This window comes from Enhydra lutris, unplaced genomic scaffold (genome assembly GCF_002288905.1).
Source record: "Enhydra lutris kenyoni isolate GAN:26980312 unplaced genomic scaffold, ASM228890v2 scaffoldscaffold42, whole genome shotgun sequence".
NCBI lineage: Eukaryota > Metazoa > Chordata > Mammalia > Carnivora > Mustelidae > Enhydra > Enhydra lutris.
This window is the reverse complement of record NW_019154126.1, coordinates 5,641,771-5,663,995: the sequence shown is the minus strand read 5'-3', so window position 1 is coordinate 5,663,995 and position 22,225 is coordinate 5,641,771. Positions and strand designations below refer to the sequence as shown.

The window sequence follows — 22,225 nt, the reverse complement described above, 5'->3', positions numbered from 1 at the left end:
TTGGTAAATTGGTGTTTTTTTTCTGTGGGCTGACAGGTCTAGGACTTCCTATTCTGCCATCGTGCTGATGTCCCTCTAAAGACCAGACTCTTTAAATGAAAAAAAACAATGAGACTATCAATAAAATTACATTTTCAGTGCCCATGACTCAGTCAAAACTTGCTAGATATGGGCAACATATATACATACAAGAAAAACAGTAAAAATCAATAAAAACCAAAAAACCCTACAAAAAAAGCCAGAGATAATAGAATTATTAATAGAGAATGAGATTAATAAATGATGAATATAATCAAAGTTTTGAAGAAAAATATGAATATAATCAGGAAAAATGGAAGCTATATAGAAAAAAATACATGGATTTTAGAGATGAGAGATTATGAAAATTATGAAATAAAAATTCACTAGGATTAGTAGGTTAGACAGTGTAGAACAAAAGGTCAGTAAACTTGAAGACATAGCAATACGAATAATCCACGTTAAAGAAGAGAAAGAAAAAGAAAGAGCTTTAGTAACCTGCAAGACAATATCAAATGAATTAAAATACTGCTAGTTTTGGGGAGCCTGGGTGGCTCAGTTGGTTATGCGTCTGCCTTCAGCTCCAGTCATGATCTCACAGTCCTGGGATTGAGCCCTACATCAGGCTCTCTGCTCAGCGAGAAGTCAGCTTCTCCCTGTCCTCCCCACTCATGCTCTCTCTTGCCATCTCTGTCTCTTTCTCTCCAATAAATAAGATTTTTTAAGATAATCTTATAAAAGATAAATTTTATAAAATAAAATGCTGCTTGTTTGAATCCTAGAATGAAAAGGGGACTAGAAAGTAATTTGAAGAAATGTCTAGGACATCCATGTATTTCATGAATTCTGTTCACTCACTGACTCAAAATCTTAGCGGATACCAAGCAAGGTAAATATAAAGAAAACCTGTAAGATATAAGCAGTCTAATGGCTGAAACAATGTAAAGAGAGAATTGTAAAATTAGCCTCCAAAGTTAAACTGAAAGTTTTTTTTTTATTTAAATTTTTAAATTCTTCTTCACCCTACATATGCTAAAAGAATCATTAATGGGATTTGTACAGGTGGAAGGAACTTACGTCATCCAGAAACTCAGATCTAAATAAGAAATGAAGAAGACCAGAAATGCTAAATATGTGGATAAACAAAGCATAATTTTCTCATTAAAAAACCTTTAAAAGGTAATTGTTTAAAGGAATAATATTTACAATGTATTGTAATGAATTTACAAAAGCAATAATAAAGTAGAGCAATTTGTGAAAACACAAGCCCAGGGAGAGCATTAATAAGGAAGTATACTTTTGTGATGTTCATACCTATGTTTATTAACAGAGACAAGAGTAGCTGAGAGTAGACTATTATAAATTAAGGATGCATATTTTAAATCAAAGAGGAATCCTGTAAAATTAGAAAAAAAAACAGTAAATTAATAAGCCAGGAGAGGTGATAAAATTACAATTATTATGGATACTCAAAAGAAGCTAAAAAAAGAGGAAGAAGGAATGGAGGACAGATGGAATCATTAGAAAGTCTGTGCAAGAGATAAAATGCAAAATAAAATGTATAATATAAAATATAGACGTGAAGGAATATGTGGAAACGATAGGAACAAAGAAGGTACAGGGCAAAGAGAAAACAATTACTAATAAGGGAGATTTAAGTATAATCACCAATAATTTAAATACCCTAAACACTTCATCAAAAGGCAAGTATTGGATTAAAAAGCAATATTCACCAACTTACTGCTATAAGAAACCTACTTTAAAGGCAAAGAAAGAAGGGGCATCTGGGTGGCTCAGTTGGCTAAGCATTGGGCTCATCTTTTCTCTTCAGGTCATGATCTCACGGGTCATGAGATTGAGCCCTGCCTCCAACTCCATGCTCAGTGGGGAGTCTACTTGAGATTCTATCCTTCTGCCCTTCCCCTTACTCGCTCATGGCCACTCTCTCTCTGCCAAATAAATAACTGTTTAAAAAATTAAAAGAAATATATGGAAGGAGACACTAATAATAAATCTGGAGTGACTATAATAATTTCACACTAAACAGGGTTTAATAGAGTTGTTTTTTAAAAAGATTTTATTTATTTGACAGAGAGCACACAAATAGGGGGAGTGACACACAAAATAAGAAAGAGAAGCAGCCTCCCTGCTGAGCAGAGAGCCTGATGGGGACTCGATCCCAGGACCCTGGGATCATGACCTGAACTGGAGGCAGATGCTTCACCGACTGAGCCACCCAGGCACCCCACAAAGTAGGTTTTAAAGCAGAAAATATTACTGGGAAAAAATATTTTTATTATAAAAGGGTCAATTCATCATACATTCCTAAAAGTATATGCATTCAACAGCTACATTCCAAAATACGTGAAAACAAACGAAAAAACTGACAACTGAAAGGAGAACTAGAAAAATTAAAAATGTACTAGATGTAAGTGTTTTGTTCTCAGTTTTTAAGAGAACAAGAACAAAATCAGTACACACCGAGGTGTGGAAAACAGTATCAACTGTATTGTTGAAATTCACATCTTTAGGACACTTCACCCAGTATGTCCCTGGCAGAATTCTAAGGATGTCCTCTCAACAAGATTCCTGTTCCATGCTCACTCAAACACTAATTCAGGTGTTTTGTCTATGTAATGCATGTCTCCAGTCCTTTACCTTGAGATAAGGAGATCAGCCTCTGGAGTACTACTCGGGAGCCCTTTAAAAAGTAGAGCGATCGTTCCGGCTGGCGGGCAGAAGTTGCTGCTGGTTCTGAGGATGGTGAAGGGCACTTGAAAGGAGCGCAGGTGGCTTATAGGAGCAGAAGAGCCATCCCTGGCTGACAGCCAGCAAGGAAACTGGGACCTCACACCTACAGTTGCAAGCTTTGGGACTTTGCCAACAACCTGAATGAGCTTCCAAGTATATTTTTCTCCAAGCTTCCGGATAGTAGTTCAGCCTGACTGATACCTTGAAGACTTCCATCTGACGAGACCTTAAGCAGAAAACCCAGTATAGCCTATCCAGACTTGTAACAAACAGAACTTCGGGATCATAAGTGGCTTTGTGTAAGCTGGCAAATTCGAGGAAATCTGGAATAGGACAATAGGATATTTATATGCAGCTACAGCAAAAACTCTGATTTCAGTGCACAGAGAATATGCAATTAGATACTGAACCCTAAAACTAGTGTCAATAAATTTAAATGAATGGAAATTGTACAAATAATTATCATAATCATATGTTCTCTAAGCATAATGAATTTAATTAGACATTAATATTACCATATCTGGAATATTCCAAATACACAAAATTAAGGCTTAGTCTTCTAAATAAATTGATCATCAGAGAAGAGCGCGCTTGGTTGGCTCAGTTGGTTAAACATCTGACTTCGGCTCTGGTCATGATCTGGCATCAAACCCCACATCTCCCTCTGCCCCTCCTCCTGCTTGTGCTCTCTGTCTCTATCTGTCTCTGTCTGTGTCTCTCTCCCTCCAATAAATAAACAAAATCTTAAAAAAAAAAAAAGGAAGAAGAAATCACAAGGGAAACTTGAAAACATTTTGAGCTGAAAATACAGCCTATCAAAATTATCACCATAGATGCCACTCCCACGTATCTCTTAGCTTTTAAAAAGTGTCAGTCTTACCTAAATTTTTAATCCCAATCCCTTCTGAAAATGAGTTGATTCCTGACTTTTTTTTCCTACAATCCGTTCTCAGGGGTGAGTCACTTTGGTTTGCGGCCATCCTGGTCAAGTGAGTGTACCGCCCAGAGGCCACTGACATGAAAGAAACTGGAAAGAAGCGTCACATAAATGTATTGCTGCCCTGTGGCTTTAGGCAACAGAAAGCACTGTCAGGAGCTCTTTCCTTCTCTCTCTCTCTCTTTTTCATAGACCAGCCCTAGAGTTTGTCTTACACACTGAATCTAATCAGTTGGCGTCCAGATAAATATCTGGTTAGAAGTCATGTTGCCATTCATTTCCTTCCATTCATTTCCATAAATGAGGGTCATGTTTATGAAGGAGAAATATTTCTCTTCAGTGAGTACATAACAGACAATAGCATTAAGCTTCATGTACCTGGAGAATGAGGAACCATAAAACACACCAAACCCCCAAAACCTTGCCTACAAAAGCAACAGTTATAAGCAGGTTGGAAGATGAGAGTTAATGAGGACGTGGTTGTGTTCCAGGTCACCACTATTCTTAGTTGTTGATATTGGTTATTTCAGTAATAAAGAGCTAACAATAAGTGAATAAAGAGCTACGAATAAGTGTTTCAAAGTAAACTTTCTCCTCCTCCTCCTTTCTTTCCTTTCCTCTCTTCTTCTCTTTAAATAATGCATGCTTTGTATGGATGATAAAACTGGAATCATGGCCCTTTAGCCACATAGGGAATTGCACTGAAAGCAAATCTAAATAAATCATAAGACTTTCCCCAGCTTTGTCTTTGCTCTCAAACAGCACAGCTCCCGAGGTGGATTTCTGGATGTCTACGGCACTCCTTAAAATATTTTTGATAGTTTGACTAGTTATTCATTGTGTTTCATTTTATTCATTTTCTACATATATTCTGACTGCTCCAAGACCAACCTATTCATACCCGAGCAATTCTTATCAGAACTGTGAATTGTTCTTAGAACCATATTGCAGTTCAACGTCGAATACTTAGAATGCCTACTACATGCAAGGCATGCATGAGCTGTAATTGCTATACGGAGACTTAGAAATGGAATGTAGGTTTTAAATGATACAACCAAAAATATTTTGTATTTACGGAGTCCCCATTTTGAGTGAATCAGATGTTTCTTTTTACTGATGCCATAGTAAATATATGAAACATATAGAGGGCATTGTTTAAGGTATTAAGAACAAATATCCTAGGTGATGTATGTTTAGGTTGTCTATTGATGTTATTGTGGGGAAAGGACAAATGTTCCTTTCTGGCTTTCATTTATTTTTTATGATTCTTAGGGGCAGGGTGCCAGGGTTAGACGACCTGTGAGGAGGGTGTGAAATAGGCACATCTCACCGGTGCACCCACAAAGGACTGCATTTGTATATTCTTGAGTTAATGATTTTGTTAATTTTGTACCCTTCATTAAAAGGCAGTGCCATTAAATCAATCATTGTGGGGGCGCCTGGGTGGCTCAGTGGTTAAAGCCTCTGCCTTCGGCTCAGGTCATGATCCCAGGGTCCTGGGATCGAGCCTCACATTGGGCTCTCTGCTCAGCAGGGAGCCTGCCTCCTCCTCCTCTCTCTCTCTCTGCCTGCCTCTCTGCCTACTTGTGATCTGTCTGTCAAATAAATAAAAATCTTTAAAAAAAAAATCAATCATTGTGAACTAAAAGTTAGGACCTTATTTCACATCTACAGATGTCTATTTTTACTGGCTTTACTTTGACATCACAAAGTTTATCAACTTTTTTTTTTTTTTTTTTTTACAACATACAGTGTTAAAATCCAGAAAAGTAGGGTGTATCAGAGTATATGTCACATGATACTGCTTGACTCAATTTTACCATTACTTCTACAAATAATTCAACTGCTACTTTTCAGTTTTAACCTGTTGTTGGGACAGAGAGTCTACCGTCAGCCCATCTCACGTTCTTGCTGAGTGTTCCAAACTGTCCCTTGACATTTACACTCTCTGTAGCTAGTCACAAAGACAATTAAGTAGGTCAAGGTCACCACAGAGTGACTCTCCTGCGACTGGTTTCTCCCCGTGGGGAAAGGAACTGGCTTGTTAGCTGCCTGTTACAAAAGGGGTGGAGACCTGGGTCTTGAGGGCTTCAGGTGTGGAATGTGATGATCATCAGTGGATGTCAAGGGGCCTCTGTGCTACTGAGATGCTGACCTATAATTAGACAAAGTGAAGGGAAATCCAGAACCACTTTACGCAAGAGACCACAATGCTGTTGGAGCTTTGGCTGGTGCCCCTAAGAGAAGAAGCAGTAAGAAAGGTTGTGTTCTTAGAAGGCCAAGGGCAACCATCCCACACATGACTTCATGCTTCAAGCTACTATGATTTAATTGAGGACCACATCTGCCCCAAAGAGAGCTTGCTACTCCGGATTTCTGTTTCTGTGGTTACATTATAGCTAACACAGGGACACTTCTCCAAGGCCAGTATAATTCCATGCAATCCCATGGAGGATGTGAGTGAAAGCTGCTTCATTCTGGTTGTATAATTTGACAGAATGACAGCTCTGAACATGAATTGCTCATATAGAGAATGACTGATAAGTTTTAAGGTCTGCTGCATTCGTCCTACTCCACGATATGGAGGACTTCACTAAACTTATTGATAGTGCCAGGAGACCCTTTGTAGCAGGCTTTGCTCATTTCGAGCCAAAAGATGCCCAGGATAAAGACAGACTCTTCTCTAAACCAGGCAAAGTATGCAATGCAAGACAATCAGGTGATTATGCAACTAGTTGAAACAAGATATTTCTATAGAACCAAATTCTTCCATAAAAATAAATCTTCCTTTACTGGAGAAACCAAGGGTGTGGCTCTTAGAACAAATTAATCCTTAGGCTTCTCCACTATGTGACCCTGGACCTCAGTATTCTCATCTGACAGCCTTTAAGGAAAAAGGAGAACCAAGGTGGACCTTTCAGGTTTCCCATCTACAGGTTAAACAGAAAGCCTTATATCCCAGTGAAGATATAGCAGGGTAGGAGCAGAACATGATCGATAGAAACATTTATGCTCTTTGAGTATCAGGTTCTTTTGAGACATGTGAGCCAAGCATTCAATTGGCTGGATTTTGGAAATGGAGTGAAATCAGGAAGGGAGGTAACTCCAGTCATTTGGGTATGAACATTCAGATGCTTATTATCTTCTGTTGTGCATGCTGCTGAACATACTGTTGGCTTTGATGTTTTATCTGCTTGTACTATGAGTGCTTATCAAGTCCAAGTGGGATTTTGTGCATTTCAAAGAACATCATGTAGGGAGGCTCCAGTGGGACTAGCAGTGCCCCTCATAACATCAAATAGTCTTTCCATTTGTATTAAAAAAAAATCCAAAAACCCCAAACATTCTAACATTCCAAGAGGAGAAAAGAAGGTCACAGGGTTCTTGTGAGTTGCTCAGAGCCCCTCTCCAACAATGCAGTCCACTACCTGTCCAAGTGCCATGTACTCTTCCTCACATCCCCCCTTGGAAATTCAAACTCAGGGAACTTACACTAAACACGGTGATGTTCTGGCCAGTGCTCTGACCATGAGCATTGAACTGTCTTTTATCTCTGAGCCAAGAGTCTTGGATTTCCTAATGGTATGCATAAAACTGTGGCAGGCCAACTTACTAGCTTACAGTGAGTGTCCACTTTCAAACCCTTCACAGTTCTTGACAACCAAGTCAGAGCGTAAGGGGCAACATAGGTTTGAGGCTCAAAGATCGATCTCTGATACAGGAAAGGAACATTTACTTGGCCCCGTGGCCCTCAGTACCAAAAAGAAAGTCTGGCACCTAATTAGATTGTTTTGATATTAGAGACAATATCCCCCTTATCTGGGGTCCTTTATGCAAGTTGGGCAGAAAATATGGCCAGTGTGGCTGGGGTTTTGAGTAGTATACGGTGTAACAGGCCGTCACAGCAGCATTCCTCTGGTGGTTTAAATCCCCCAGCATTCCACCTGAACTACACAGATCTGTCACTGATGACTACTCTGACGGGAGCCTCTGACAGAGGGAGGCAGCTTCTGTGTGGTGGTTTTCTACAGGTACTGGACTCCTTGCTTCCCTAGGAGGTGTACCACTGCATTCACTTGAGACACAGGTACTGGCCTGTTTTGGGGAACTCCTGAAGACCAAGTGCCTTTCACAGGATTGCCAGGTGAAATATTTTTTCCAGATAGTCCCATGTTGGGTTGGGAGCCACTCAGTGGCTAGCTGCTGAGTTGGAAATGTTCAACAGTCTTCTTTTATTAGATGGAGAGGGTATATTCAAGAGAGAAGCCATCTGGATCTGCAGTCATGTCTTCCTTATACAGAATGGTCACAGGCACATCTTCAGAGCCTTTTACCTCCCCCTTGACCAGTAATCGAAAGCTTTGACTACCTTGGGAGCCCGCTTCCAGGAATTTCTTGAGGATATCTGGACTTGGTTTATCAATGGCTTGGCCAGACTGAAAGCCGCAGGTGTCCACTGGGGGGCAGCAGTCATCCAGCGCCAGTAAGTACTCTGAAAGACTATTATTCTGGCCTTAGATCAGTAGTCTGCAAACCAGTCTTTATTGTGTATGTTTCACATACGAATTTCTTATTTTACTAGGAAGATTTTAAGCTCACAGAAGGCAGCAGTCAGATCTTGCATATCACATGTCTCCAGGCCAGGTCCTATAAGAATTATCCCGTAGTTCAAGATACATCTCTTCAAAGAATGTATCCTTTATTATAACTGAATTTAAATTAAGTCTTCATTTTCTTAAGAATTTATTTTTATTTTATATCTTGCTTCAATGAATTTGAAGCATAGAGCCCAGTTTATTTGTTTGAGCGACTAACATCCTGGCTAGTTTAAAAAAAAAAAAATCTTAAGGTCGCACAACAGTTCACCTTATTGTAATTAGAATATTTAGATGACTCATTGACTGAGGTTGGGGTGTAGATTGTGAGTGGTGAATTCTTGCTACGTCCTGGTGCAAATCCGCATGGTCTGGTCTGTTTGTCCCCATCAGATGCGCTGAGAGGGTGGACTGGCGTCGGCTCCTGAGAGGTGTTGTCTCTGATTTCAGAGAATTCTGTTAGGTTGAATGAACCCTCGCCATAGCTCCTGCCCCCAGTATTTATTCTTGTGCTTGGTTCTTCATGATTCTTCATATTATTGAGTCTCACGAGACCTAAGGTAACCAAAAACTACTATCGGCATAGAATTCCAGGAATAGCTTTGCATGATTTTATGTCTAGCTTCAGCCCTCTGAATCAGTGCTTCCTTGGAAATTAAGCTGAAGCAGGGGAGGCTATCCCTAGTTAATTTTCCATTATACGTTAGAAAGTAGATATACTGTCGGGCAGGTGACCTTACTTCTTAGGTTTCTGCATTAAGTTCACCACCAGACTCTAAACCACACGCAGCCATGCTGCACAGTGGAAAGAATATTGGATTTGATCTTTTTAATGAGTTTTAGCTCTTTGTCTCCTCAGAGTTAAAAATATAGCCTTAAGTAAGCGACTTCAATCTCTGCCAGTTTTCTGATGTGTCAAATCTCAAATGAAAGAAACTAATTAAGACCTAACTACTCTTCCTGCCTCCAGTCATTCCCAATTTCAGTTCATTTTTCAGTTTTAAAGGATTAAACTTCCTAGAACAATATTCTGACCACATCACCCCCACCCTTCCCCCCACGCCCCTGCTGAGAATTTCTGAATATTTCCTGTGCTGAAAGATAAAGTTCAAACTTCTCAGATGGGTATGTCACTTTGTTTCAATTCAATATACATTTGTTGAGGGGAAACTATATATAAAACAATAATTGAGGCTCTAATGATGCAAAGATGAATGCCATAGGCTTCTTCCCTTTTGTTGTTAGAAGTTTACAGTGTAATAGGAGAGACTGCCTTGTAGATGAACAGTTCTTTTTTTAAAATCACACTATGTACAGTAGTACTATGATAAACTTGCGTGCTATGAAGATCCTCCAAAAAGAAATAATTAAAATAGTAAAATCAATAGCTATCATATTAGTTGTAATAGTAATAACGAGAGCCACTGTTTGTTGATAGATGTATGGTATGTCAGGACACTGTTTGGAAGTTTAGATGCATTTTTTGGTGAAAGATTGTCTTCCTTTTACAAATTGTATAATTTAATGAAAAGAGAAGTGGGATTCATACTCAGATTTGCCTAACTACAACACCCATGCCCCACTGTATTAGTTTTATGTGGTTGCCATGACAAAATACCACAAATCTAGTGGTTTTAAAGAACACAAACTTGGGTGCCTGGGTGGCTCAGTGGGTTAAGCCTCTGCCTTCAGCTCAGGTCATGATCTCAGGGTCCTGGGATAGAGCCCCTCATTGGACTCCCTTCTCAATGGGGAGCCTGCTTCCTCCTCTCTCTCTGCCTGCCTCTCTGCCTTATGATCTCTCTCTCTCTCCCTTTCTCTGTCAAATAAATAAATAAAATCTTTGGGAAAAAAACCCACAAATTTATTATCTCAGAGTCCCGTAAGTCGGAAGTGGGACTCAGGTCTCACTGAGTGAAAATCACACTGTCTGAAGGGTGCATTCATTCCTTCCCAGAGGCTCTAGGAGATACTCTCTTTCTTTGCTCATTCAGGCTGTTGGCAGTGTTCAGTTCCTCGTGGTTGTAGGGCTCAGCTCCCCATTTCCTTGCTAGCTGTCAGCTGAGGGTTGTATCCAGCCTTCTGACACCACCCACATTCCTTGGCCAGTGGCTCTCTTTCTCCATCTTCCAAGCAAGGAATAGTGAATCAAGTCCCTCTCATAATTTGAATCTTTTTTGCCTCTCTCTCAGTCTTCACACTTTGCTCTTCTATCCTTCCTCTTGGACTTTTTAGTATTTATGAGATTAGATTAGGTTTACTAGGAGAATTCCAGATAACATTCCCATTTAAAGGTTCTTGCCTGTGATCACAGTGCCAAAGTCACATCTCCACCCCCAGCCTCACCATGTGCAGAGATTTGAGCAGGGTCATTATTCAGACTACCACTCTCAGTTTCTTTATCTTTTTCCCCCCCCTAAAGAATAAGGTATCTGGTGAAGTTCAGTTACTTGGATCTAATGGGGTATACCCCAAAGTAGGAAGAACATGGGCAAGGACTCAGGCACATAGAAGTCCATATGTGTTTGGAGGAATGGACAGGTATCTGGTGTGGATGAAAGACAGACTGGATAAGACTTGTGAATGGCTCTGAGTAATGTACTAAGGAGTTGAGAGTAAATCCTGGTGAAGGTGGGGATGAGGAAATGCTTTGACCATGAAGCAGACAGCTGAAAATCCCTCATCATTACATCTCCACTAATTGTGTACATGAATTTTGGAGTGAGAGGATGTGGATTGAGTTCTGGATCCAGTAGTGACTGGTTTATTCTGTCCTTGATTGCTCTTCTAGTTTGATGGAGAACAAATATGATCATACACATATGTGTACAGGCAGGTCCGTGTGTGTATATTTCTGCACACGCACACACATATGAAAGTGTTTGTAAATTATCAAGTGATATAAAAATATTCATTTGCCTGTCAAGTAAGATCAAGTTGATTCTTAGTCACAAGCATGCTGTGATTCATGCCTGTTTTTATGAATCATGCCAGTTTTCAATTGCTGGAAAGGCATTTACTATTCTCTGTATTTCTTCCATGAATTCTATTCTTCTTTATAAGGCAGTTTAGTATGTGGTTCTTCAGTATCCAACTGCTGTTACTCTGGTCACCTCATATCCCTTCGTGTCAGAGATCTTGCATTGCGTTCACAATGTCATTCAGTTCTCTCACCATACATTGAACTGTGTGATTAGTAAATCTTTACTGTAATTGCATACATGGGTGTTATTTTTAAATACCTTTAGGAGGGAGATGTAACCATTTGCTTCTTGTTATTTCTTAGTTTTTCTCTTTGGCCTAGGATTTTAAGCAATGGACTATAATGAAAAAGAGCACAATTTCAGTGTTAGTTCCATTTGGGTCTAAATCCTAGCTCTGCCATATGCCAACATCATGAATGTGCTCAAGTTAATTAATTTTAGTGTAAAATCAAGATAATATTTATTCTTCAATGTTGTGAGAATTAGAAATTATATATAAGTATATTTATAAATGTAAATTGTTATATCTATAATGGTATCTGGTATTGATTGACATTCAGTTAATTTTAGCTATGGTAATGAAAGTGATGACTACTAATGAATGTTTTCGTTTTTTTTAACCAAAGCATATGTTCACCTAAATTTGTTTTGATATAGTTATTTAAATTGTGATCTGGTTTTTTCCCCCAAATATCTTATAATTATTTATATTTCAGAACAGTCTTGTGAGGTCAGTTATAGTAAGTTATAGTAATGGAAACATTTTTATACAGAAAGGTTAAAAGAACTGATTAAAACCAGACTTTGAGGAGCACCTGGGTGGCTCAGTGGGTTAAAGCCTCTGTCTTCGCCTCAGGTCATGATCCCAGGGTCCTGGGATTGAGCCCCGCATCAGGCTCTCTGCTCAGCGGGGAGCCAGCTTCCTCCTCTGTCTCTGCCTGCTTCTCTGCCAACTTGTGATCTCTGTCAAACAAATAATTAAAATCTTAAAAAACCCAAAAACCCAGACTTTGAATCACTGCGGTTCTGTGACTTGTCCTCAATATGGTGATTTTTGGTGCTGTGGTTAGTTATTTTGCTTCCTGCAATTAAACCCTCTCTTACCAAAGGTGAAATTTGTGGTCCTAAGACTATCTGGGTTTTGTACATCTCTACTAAAATTATTTGGGCTCTTGATTATGCAACAGAAAATCTAAATAACAACAACAACAACAACTAAAAGGTTTTTCTTTACACTGGTTATTTGTTATTTCCAAATTGTTATATTTTTAAAAACCTCAGAAGGAAGGTACCTTTGATTACCTTAATTGCTTCATTGTCTCTACCCTTCAGTTCATTTCTCAACCTATTTTTTGTAATTTATGACTAGTCCCTAGTATAGAAATACATTGGTTAGATAGATAGCTAGATAGCTAGTTAGGTTACTCATCAACAAACTTCAGGGAAAATTCAGCATTATTCTTCTCCAGAAATAACAGCTGAATATGGCAGTATAGTCAATATGTGCTAAGGTGTGATTAGCTGTGATAATATATCTTGGCTGATTTATAGACTTTGAAGCCATTTACATTTCCTGAAAATTCAATTTTCTCATCTATACAAAAGGATCCTGGTCTCTACATCTCCCTAGGGAATGAGATGAGAGTAATATAAAATAATACATGTTAATATTCTATAAAAATAATTTCCAACATGATTCTAATTTCTCTTTCTTGCAAATAATAATAGAATAGAACTTTATTCTGCCTCGGATTTCTCCCTGCTACCCCTCCCCAACTCCCACTTGAGTAAAAGTTTACGTCATTCACCCAGTGTTTTATGCCAAAACTTCAAAGCAATTCTTGAACTCTCCCATTCTGATTATCTTTCTTCAGTCTTTTAGAAATTTCTGTGGGCTTTGTCTTAAAAACATTTTCAAAATTCATCCCCTTTTTACTATCCAGCCTGTACTCTAATGGTAATAATGGTAGCTCACATTTGTTAAGTGCTCACTGTGTTCCAGGCACTGCCTATTTAATACTCTTAATACTGCTAGTGTGAACCTACTGCATTGCCTCACAGGGTTACTGTAATAGACTCATAATTGGTTTCCTTATACGCATTCATGCTTCTCTATTGTCCATGTTCCATATACTAGCCAAAGATTATTTTTTTTAGAATTTTTTAATGTTACTAATTATCCCATGATTCTGGGCAAAAACTGCCAGTAGCTCCCCATCTCAGAGTAAAGCCGAAGCCTTCACAATGGCCATGGAGCCTGCCTGCTGTTCCCCTGTATCTCTCCTCCTGTAATTTAGAACCATGCTCACTAGGATCTAGCCATATGGGCTTTGCGATGACCCTCCACCATAACTCAAATGTAACTTGAGATTCCCTTCACCTGCCTTGCATGGCTTTATGTTCTACATTTTATTTAGGTTCTTTACTCCTGTGTTATATCCTTGGAGATGTCTGCAAAAGACCACTGCCTCGGCCACCCACACACACTTTACTCTCACTCCCTTGTATGTGTATTCCAGCATTATCTTTCTCCTCATGGGAGGAGAAACACCATTGGGACAAACACTATCGTCTTCAACACTGTACTCCCTGTGCCAGAGCAGTGTGCCTGGCACAAAGGAGAATGTTGTTACTTCTCTGTTGTATAAAGGAATAAGTGAAGTAATGATGTGCAAACTCTTGTGATACTTTTGGTCTTATCAAAAGTTTAATTCCCTTAACTTAATATTTATTTATTTATTTATTATTTATTTATTTATGACAAGCACTTTACAATATTGAAGATCCATGGGAGAAATTTTTTTTACAGCATAGTTTCAGGGAATGCTATGTTTCTCCTAAGCAGATAATGTGACTTTATCTTACAGATACTGATTTTTGTAATTCTTTATGCCTCCATTTTGTAATATTTTCAGAGTGATCTCATGGCCCAGTTATTTTAAAACATTTTATTTATTTATTTGACAGAGAGATCACAAGTAGGCAGAACAGCAGGCAGAGAGAGAGAGAGAGGGAAGCAGGCTCCCCCTGAGCAGGGAGCCCGATGCGGGGCTCGATCCCAGGACCCTGAGACCATGACCCGAGCCCAAGGCAGAGGCTTAAGCCACTGAGCCACCCAGGCACCCCTCATGGCCCAGTTATTTTAACTGCAGGATGATTTTATCTAGATTCATTGTACTAGTCCCTCTTATACAGGGCCGATATAATTAATTTACACATTTGGCTACTTCGGTTCTTACTGAAAAGAAATAAAATATTAAAATACTAAAATGTATCTATGCTAATCTCTGAAATTATGTTTACCCATTATTTGACATGTAGATCCACTTATTATGCTTAAACTAAGAGACAAAATGGTTTGCCCTTGATACACGAGGCTGGAGTTGGCCAAATGAAATCTTTGGGTCATTCTAACCATGTTGACTCCTTGATCCGTTTGTCCTCACACTTTGTTAGAAGATTCCCCATAAAACCTGAATGCGGTGCTCTCAGGGTTCCCATGTTCAAGATCGATGTTACCCATTCAGTGTTAAACAAGGGGCTTCAGATATTCTGTCCCTTCTCCTTACCATATGAAGGAGTGGAACAATCGTATTCATCCTTTATTATTTTAAGAGTCATGGGTGGGCGCAGCAACAAAAACGGGGGCATTGTGTGTGAATTCACAGCTCAAACAGATATATGAGACTAGGGCTATTAGGCCTTCCCTGGAACCTATTGGTTTGGAGTAGGTTAATCAGTTTATATGGTTGATAAGCTGAGACAAATTGTCTAGTCCTAGCACAGCGCCATGGTAGATGTTCAGTGTACCACTCTCACAGCATGATTTTGAGAATTATATGACATAATGCACTGCAAACACCTACCACAGGGCCAAGCAGGAGTAAACACTTGATAATTAAATTATAAGCTATTATTAATATGTTATTATTTTACTTTGCACATGTTTGATAAATTTTAATAAAGTTAGGAAATTTTAAGTCCAATACATATTAGATATAATAACTTTGGGAATTGCACATTAGCTTTCTTATCCTTTATTGCCACGTTTGAAAATAGAGATGACTAAAATTGTGCAAATAGCCCAAAGGTCCATCAGCTGAAGAACAGATGAAGAAGTGGCATATATGTATAATGGAATATTATTCAGCTGTTAAAAAGAATGAAATCTTACATTTGCAATGACATGGATGAAGCTATAGAGTATTTTGCTAAGTTAAATAAGTCAGAGAAAGACAAATACCATATGATTTCACTCATATGTGGAATTTAAGAAACAGACAAGCAAGGGAGGAAAAAAAAGAGAGAGACACACAAACCAAGAAACAGACTCTTCACTAGAGAGAACAAACTGCTGGTTACCAGAGGCATGGTGTTGGGGATGCACTAAATGGGAGGTGGGCATTAAGGAGGGCACCTGTCGTGGTAAGCCGTATGTTACAAGCAACTGCTGAATCACTAAATTCTGCTCCTGAAACTAATACTACACTATATGTTAACTAACTGGAATTTAAATAGAAACTTAAAAAAAAAAAAAAGAGAAAATAGAAGTAACTAACATTTCTCATATGAGAATTAGAGATAACATTCATCAAGTACCCAGCACAAAGCACAGCATGTGGGAGGTGATGACTAACTAGTCGTTACCATCACGACTAATTTTATCATCCACTTGTACATTGCTCTACAGTCGTTTTTAACTACACCTTTCATACGTATGGAAATTCATAGATGTAATGCTGTCACAACGTGCATACACAAAATATACACAATTATATGTAACATGTGAATTATGTAACACACACATGATGTGTGTGTATACAGACGTACACACGTGCCTACATATGCACACACACACACACACACACACACACACACACACAAATACTGGAGAACAATTTTACCCTAGTTTGATGATACATGCATGTTTTAAGGAAAGAGAGCCCATATACAAATGCTGTTACAAAAGATTTTTATACTCTATTCATTATGAATGATGTATACAAAGTAAAAAATATATACATTGAAACAAATTCAAACCTATTTATCCCAGTTAATTTGAAGCGTAACTGGAGTGGTGTTCAGGCATACAAACACTTGGGGTTTGTTTTGCTTCCTATTAATAGAATTTAGCTTAGATGACTTGTTTTCTTTTATTTTCCCCTTTGAATGAAATAATTGCCTTAGTTTCATTACATAGAATTTGTTTTCACCAGGTTGGCAAGGTTTACAAATGGAAATTGCTCTGTTATAGATCAAATTATACACAGGTAGTATTAAGCTGGGATTGTGACTGTAGAATTCTGTCTATACATATAATAAGGAAATCTTTGTGGAAAGTGTTAGAAATGTATATTTTGAACAAATTCAGTAACCGCTGTTACTATCTAAAACAGAAGAAAGAAACTCAGAAATGTTTGTCATTTTCATCACAGTAAATAGGTCAGAGGTGATTGACTCTCCTTCTCTAATACGTTCAGTCTTGGCATCTCAAAGTTCAGCAATCCAAGCACAGCTCTCTCCCTGTCATTTTTATCCAGAAACCAAAATGCCAGCTCATCTTCCAATAAGCCATTTCCTGGAAGGCTCTCACTTGCTCATGGATATGTGCCCCTCCGCCTTGTTCTTTTCAGTTCATTCCTTCACTTGTTCATTCATTCGTTTCTTTGTTCACCCGGCAAAATGCACAGGAAGCATTTTCTGAGTACATGGTAGTTTCTCTCCCCCATGGGCAGTGCGGACTAGCAGGGGAGAAAGAGTCATTATGCACAGAACCATGTAGACAAGTACAATGAATATTATTAAAGTTTTGTGAAGAATTGCTGACTGGAATGGTGAAAGACTGTGGTGGATGGTCTTGACCAATCAAGACTGTTTTGCAGAAAGTGGATATTGAGCTGAAATGTGCAAGGTTTTCAAAGAGAGATTTCTAGAGGCGGGTGGTCCAGCATATGTAAAATATCTGTGGTTGGAGGGGCTGCAAGAAGGCTAGTAGATTTTTATGGTGGAGGGTTGAGGAGGGGCCATGAGATGAGGCTGGAAAGGTGAACAGCACACAGACCTTGAGTTGAACCTATGTCCATTAGTCCATTAACATTGTTGGTCTTTACCTTAACTCTGATAGGAAGCCATTTAAGGACGTTCAAGCAACATAGTGATCCAGTTTGCATTTCAGAAACATTGTTGTGTTCACAGTGTATGATACGAATTTCAGGGGGACTCGCGTGGATGCAGAGCATCAGTTAGGATGCTGTTTCATTAGGGAGAGACCCGAATGTCCCTGGAGAAGTGCGTGGTTCAAGAAAAATTGAGAAAATAAAATGGGACAGTGTTAGTGGTTGGTTGAATATAGGAAATGAAGGAGGAGCAGGGATCAATGATGACTACGGGATTTCTTTTGAATTCTTTTCCACTACCTTCCTTCCCTATTTATTCTGCCTTTTGTAGTTCATACTCCACTATATAAATGTAGTATAGATCTTTCTATATTTCATAGAGCATTTCATTCTGTATATCTACTTGTCCAAACTGGAACTTGGTTCTTCCTTAACTTCAGCATTTTGTCCACAGCCACCTGGAATGAAGAGAGTTCAGTCTTCCATTTGCCATAAACCATGATGTCCAGAAAACTGTCAACATTCTTGTCCCTCAGTCCAGGTTAATACTCATTAGAGGAGTGTTAGCTATTTTGGATTCCCCAACTAGAACGACTACTTGAATCCTTTCTTTATCCTAGATAGATGTCCTGGCATGTTGTTGTTGTTGCTGTTGTTTTTTTAAAGATTTTATTTATTTATTTGACAGACAGAGATCACAAGTAGGTAGAGCAGCAGGCAGAGAGAGGGGGGGGAAGCAGGCTCCCTGCTGAGCAGAGAGCCCGATGTAGGGCTTGATCCCAGGACCCGGGGATCATGACCTGAGCCGAAGGCAGAGGCTTAACCCACTGAGCCACCCAGGTGCCCCTGGCATGTTATTCTTAAATAAAGCAAACATTTATTTAAATATACACAGTATTATAAAAAATGAGCTGGATTAAAGAAAAATATTTTCTTCTGACTTCTTTGTTTTCTATTTCCAGAGGTACTGCTAATTTCTTATGTCTCTTTCCAAAGACATTCACTAAACACACCAGCACAGGGGCATCTGGATGGCACAGGCTGTTAAGTGTCCAATTCTTGGTTTCAGCTTGGGTTGTGGTCTCAGGGTTGTGGGATCGAGCCCCACATTGGGCTCCGTGCTCAGTGCAGTATATGAATAAATTTCTCTCTCCATCTCCCTCTGCCCCTCCTGCTCATCCTCTCTCTCCTTCCAGAATGAATAAATAAATCTTAAAACACACACACACCAGCATGTGTGTATGTTGTGCATGTGTGTTCCTTTTTCTTACTTTAAGAATATTCTTTTATTCTGTATGCCAAAGTAAATTTCAAAGGTTTAAAATATTTAAATATTTCTTAAAATGAAATTATACAGCAATCATATAGTATTAGAAAAAAAATATGGCAGGGCACCTGGGTGGCTCAGTGGGTTGAGCCTCTGCCTTCGACTCAGATCATGGTCTCAGGGTCCTGGGATCGAGCCCCACATTGGGCTCTCTGCTCAGTAGGGAGCCTGCTTCCCCCTCTCTCTCTGCCTGCTGCTCTGCCTGTTTGTGATCTCTCTGTCAAATAAATAAATAAAATCTTAAAAAAAATATGGAAGAATTTTAATATTGCATTGTCAAAAATCATTAAAGGAAAGAATGACAAATTTGACTGCGTAAAAGTATAAAATAAAATTTTCCTGAAGAGATTTTATCTGGAGATTTATCCCTAGGTCATACTTTTAGCTCTAGTTCTCTGTCTCATGGTAGTGGCTTCATTTGTGATATCTTAAAACCAATTCTCCCTAAATATTCATAGCCTCTATCAAGTACACTGGAAAACAATAAAATATTACTGTATTTTACATTTCCTGACAGCAGAAATAATTCCTTGGACTGTCTTCATGTTATTCCTGATAGATGAATTTGAAACTTCAGAAAATGATGATTTTAAATGATCAAGCTCATTACCTTCTTAAATGTGATACACTAGAAACTCAAGGTATACAATTTGTTTGCCACCAAGATGTCAGCAGTTTCTTTCACGTAAGAATCATGAAGGAATATTTATTTTTAAAAAGTAGCTTTGGATTTCTTGTTTGAGTGCTTTTCTAGCAAAGGATTAGAACCGTTTGAATATTAGCATGTAATGTTAGCATAGCATTTTTTTTTTTTTTTAAGATTTTATTTATCTATCTGACAGAGAGAGAGAGAGATCACAAGTAGGCAGAGAGGCAGGCAGAGAGAGAGGGGGAAGCAGGCTCCCTGCCAAGCAGAGAGCCCGATGCGGGGCTTGATCCCAGGACCCTGAGATCATGACCTGAGCCGAAGGCAGAGGCTTAACCCACTGAGCCACCCAGGTGCCCCTAGCATAGTATTTCTTAATGGTTAAGTATTTAAACTGGGTAACTAAAAAACTGAGGAATAAACTATTCTTTCTGGAAATATCTTTTTGAATGAACATGTGTGGCAATTTAGTGTAAATTTTTGTCATGCTGAGCAAGGCTCTAGGAAGTGTTCTTCACACATTTTGAACATTTGATTGGAATGAAGAAGAAGGAAGCTGCCAGAACAGTATTTGAGCCAATTTGCACTTTGTTCTCAGTCGAGGGCTCAGCCCACGGCCCAAGAAGCCTAAAAACAGAGAAGCTGCTGGTTTTTGAACAAAAGTCTCTGACAGACTGCAGTAGTTAGCCACTTTGGAACCATGATGGGCCTTCTTCTCAAAGCTTAGGCACTTCTCTTCCTCCTAGAGTCCTTTCCATGTTTTCCTTGCTTTCTTAACACAAACCACAATTCCTCTACCTGTTTTCTTTGTCCATTCCTTCAGGCTACTGTCATCTATTTTATGGAATTTCTTTCCACGTGTTACCTCCTTTTGTGCTAACAGTAAAGTAGATGCCACAACACCTTCACATTTTCAAGTCTTTGCTTTAGATTACTAAGGGGAGACATCAAGAAGCTTAAAAAAATAACAAATATGAAGCACATTCAGAATGTTTCAGGGTCTCCCAAAGCAACTGGTCTACCATTTTTTTTTTTTAACTTACTATAAAAAACCCAAGAAGAACCATAAGGGTTTTGTTTTCTATCCTTACATCCCTTAAAAGGGTTGGCTGCTCCTCGGAACTCTCTTGCCACATAAGTAGAACTGCAAAATGAGAAAAAGAAAAGTAGCCCATGGCATCTGGGACCTGGCCTGGTACTATATCATTTAGGCTTTGGTGTTGCTCTGAGCTGGTGGTTCTCTTGTTGGACATAAACAATTTCACAGAGTGTCAACATCTGACAAAGCCACTCTGGAACCATGGATCAAGAAAAACAAGATCACTTTGTAATCGTGACTGAACACAGGCCAAACACGACCATTAGCTTGGCCAAAAAATAAAGGACCAGACATCTTCATATCTTGACTCATAGGAGTGTTTCCAACCCATTATGACTTTAGCCTATTCTAGTCATCCCTTTGTTAGGTAAGAATCATTAAGAGAGACAATCATGTAATTATTTCTCCTTCCTGAAAGCACCCAATCTGGATCAAAATTCCACTTTCTTTAACCCTCCCCAAAATAATCTACCCAAAGCCCTAATGTTTTTTTTTCTTTTTTTTTAAGATTTTATTTATTTATTTGAGAGATACAGAAAGGGAGAGAGAACACAAGCTGGGGGAGAGGTAGAGGGAGAGAGAGAAGCAGACTCCCATGAGTCTGACGTGGGGCTCTATCCCAGAACCCCGGGATCATGATGTGAGGTGAAGGCAGAGGCTTAACTGACTGAGCTACCCAGGTGCCCACATACTAGTAATTTTTAATTTGATGCTGGAATTGTGAATTCCTGTTGCTAAGTGTTAAAGCTTGATATATTCCTTTAAAAAGCATTGAACTTTGTTCTAGAGGCGCTGAAGTTGCTAACAGTTCTGTCTGGTCCTTTTGAGGTTTATGTTTAAGTTTTTTAAAAGACAGATTTAAGATAGAAGTCTGCAACTTTTTGATATTAATTTTTGATTATATAAAATATTTTAATTTTTGATTAATATAAAAATTAATTTTTGATATTAATTTCTTGAAGTATAGTTAAACATACTATATTACATTATTTTGGGGTGACAACAGTGATTTAACCATGACATATGTTGCAAAATGCTCGCCACAATAGCTGTAGTCACCTTATAAAGTTATTACAGTATTGCTGATTATATTCCCTATGCGGCACTTTCCATCCCTGTGATTTATTTTATTTATGACTGGAAGTTTGTATTTCCTTATCACTTGCCTCTTTGCAAATTTTCCTCTGTATTTTTTTTTCTTGAACTCAGGAAACTTTAGTTTTTAAAGTAATCTAGTATAAAAACAAGTTGAGATTAAAAGAATATGTTCAGTGAGTGAGTATGTTCAGCTTTGCAGGCCACATGGTCTTGATTGCAACTACATAACTGCCATTTTAGTGTAAAAGTAACCATAGATAATGTGTAAACAAGTGGGCATGGCTAAGTCCCAGTAAAACATTATTTACTTAAACAGGTGGTAGGCCAGATTTGGTCCTAAGATGATAGATTGCCAATCCAATCCACGGTCTAGATTCTACTTCCTTCTAGAGTTACTTTGGCCCATACTAAATTGTACCCTTCTAGATTTCCTAATGAACGCCCTGTGTATTCACCAAGGACTCCATAGTCTGGCTGATAGAAACTCAAAGATATGTGGCCCTCTGTGAACTCTGGCAATTTTTCAGCATATAACTCCTAGTTATTAGTCTCTTAGAAGTTGTTCTCAGTCTCTCTTTTTGGATTTTTATCCTACAAATATAAAAACTAGAATTTAAACAAAGACTTAGGCATATCTCTGGATCTCCTTCTCTG

General features: G+C 38.7%; 1 protein-coding gene across 1 annotated transcript in view; it reads left to right on the top strand.

The window, feature by feature from the left end:
* LOC111155577 (MAM and LDL receptor class A domain containing 1) overlaps positions 1–22,225 on the top strand; it is a 757,926-nt gene that overhangs the window by 392,121 nt on the left and 343,580 nt on the right. The gene's annotated exons all lie outside the window — the stretch shown is intronic.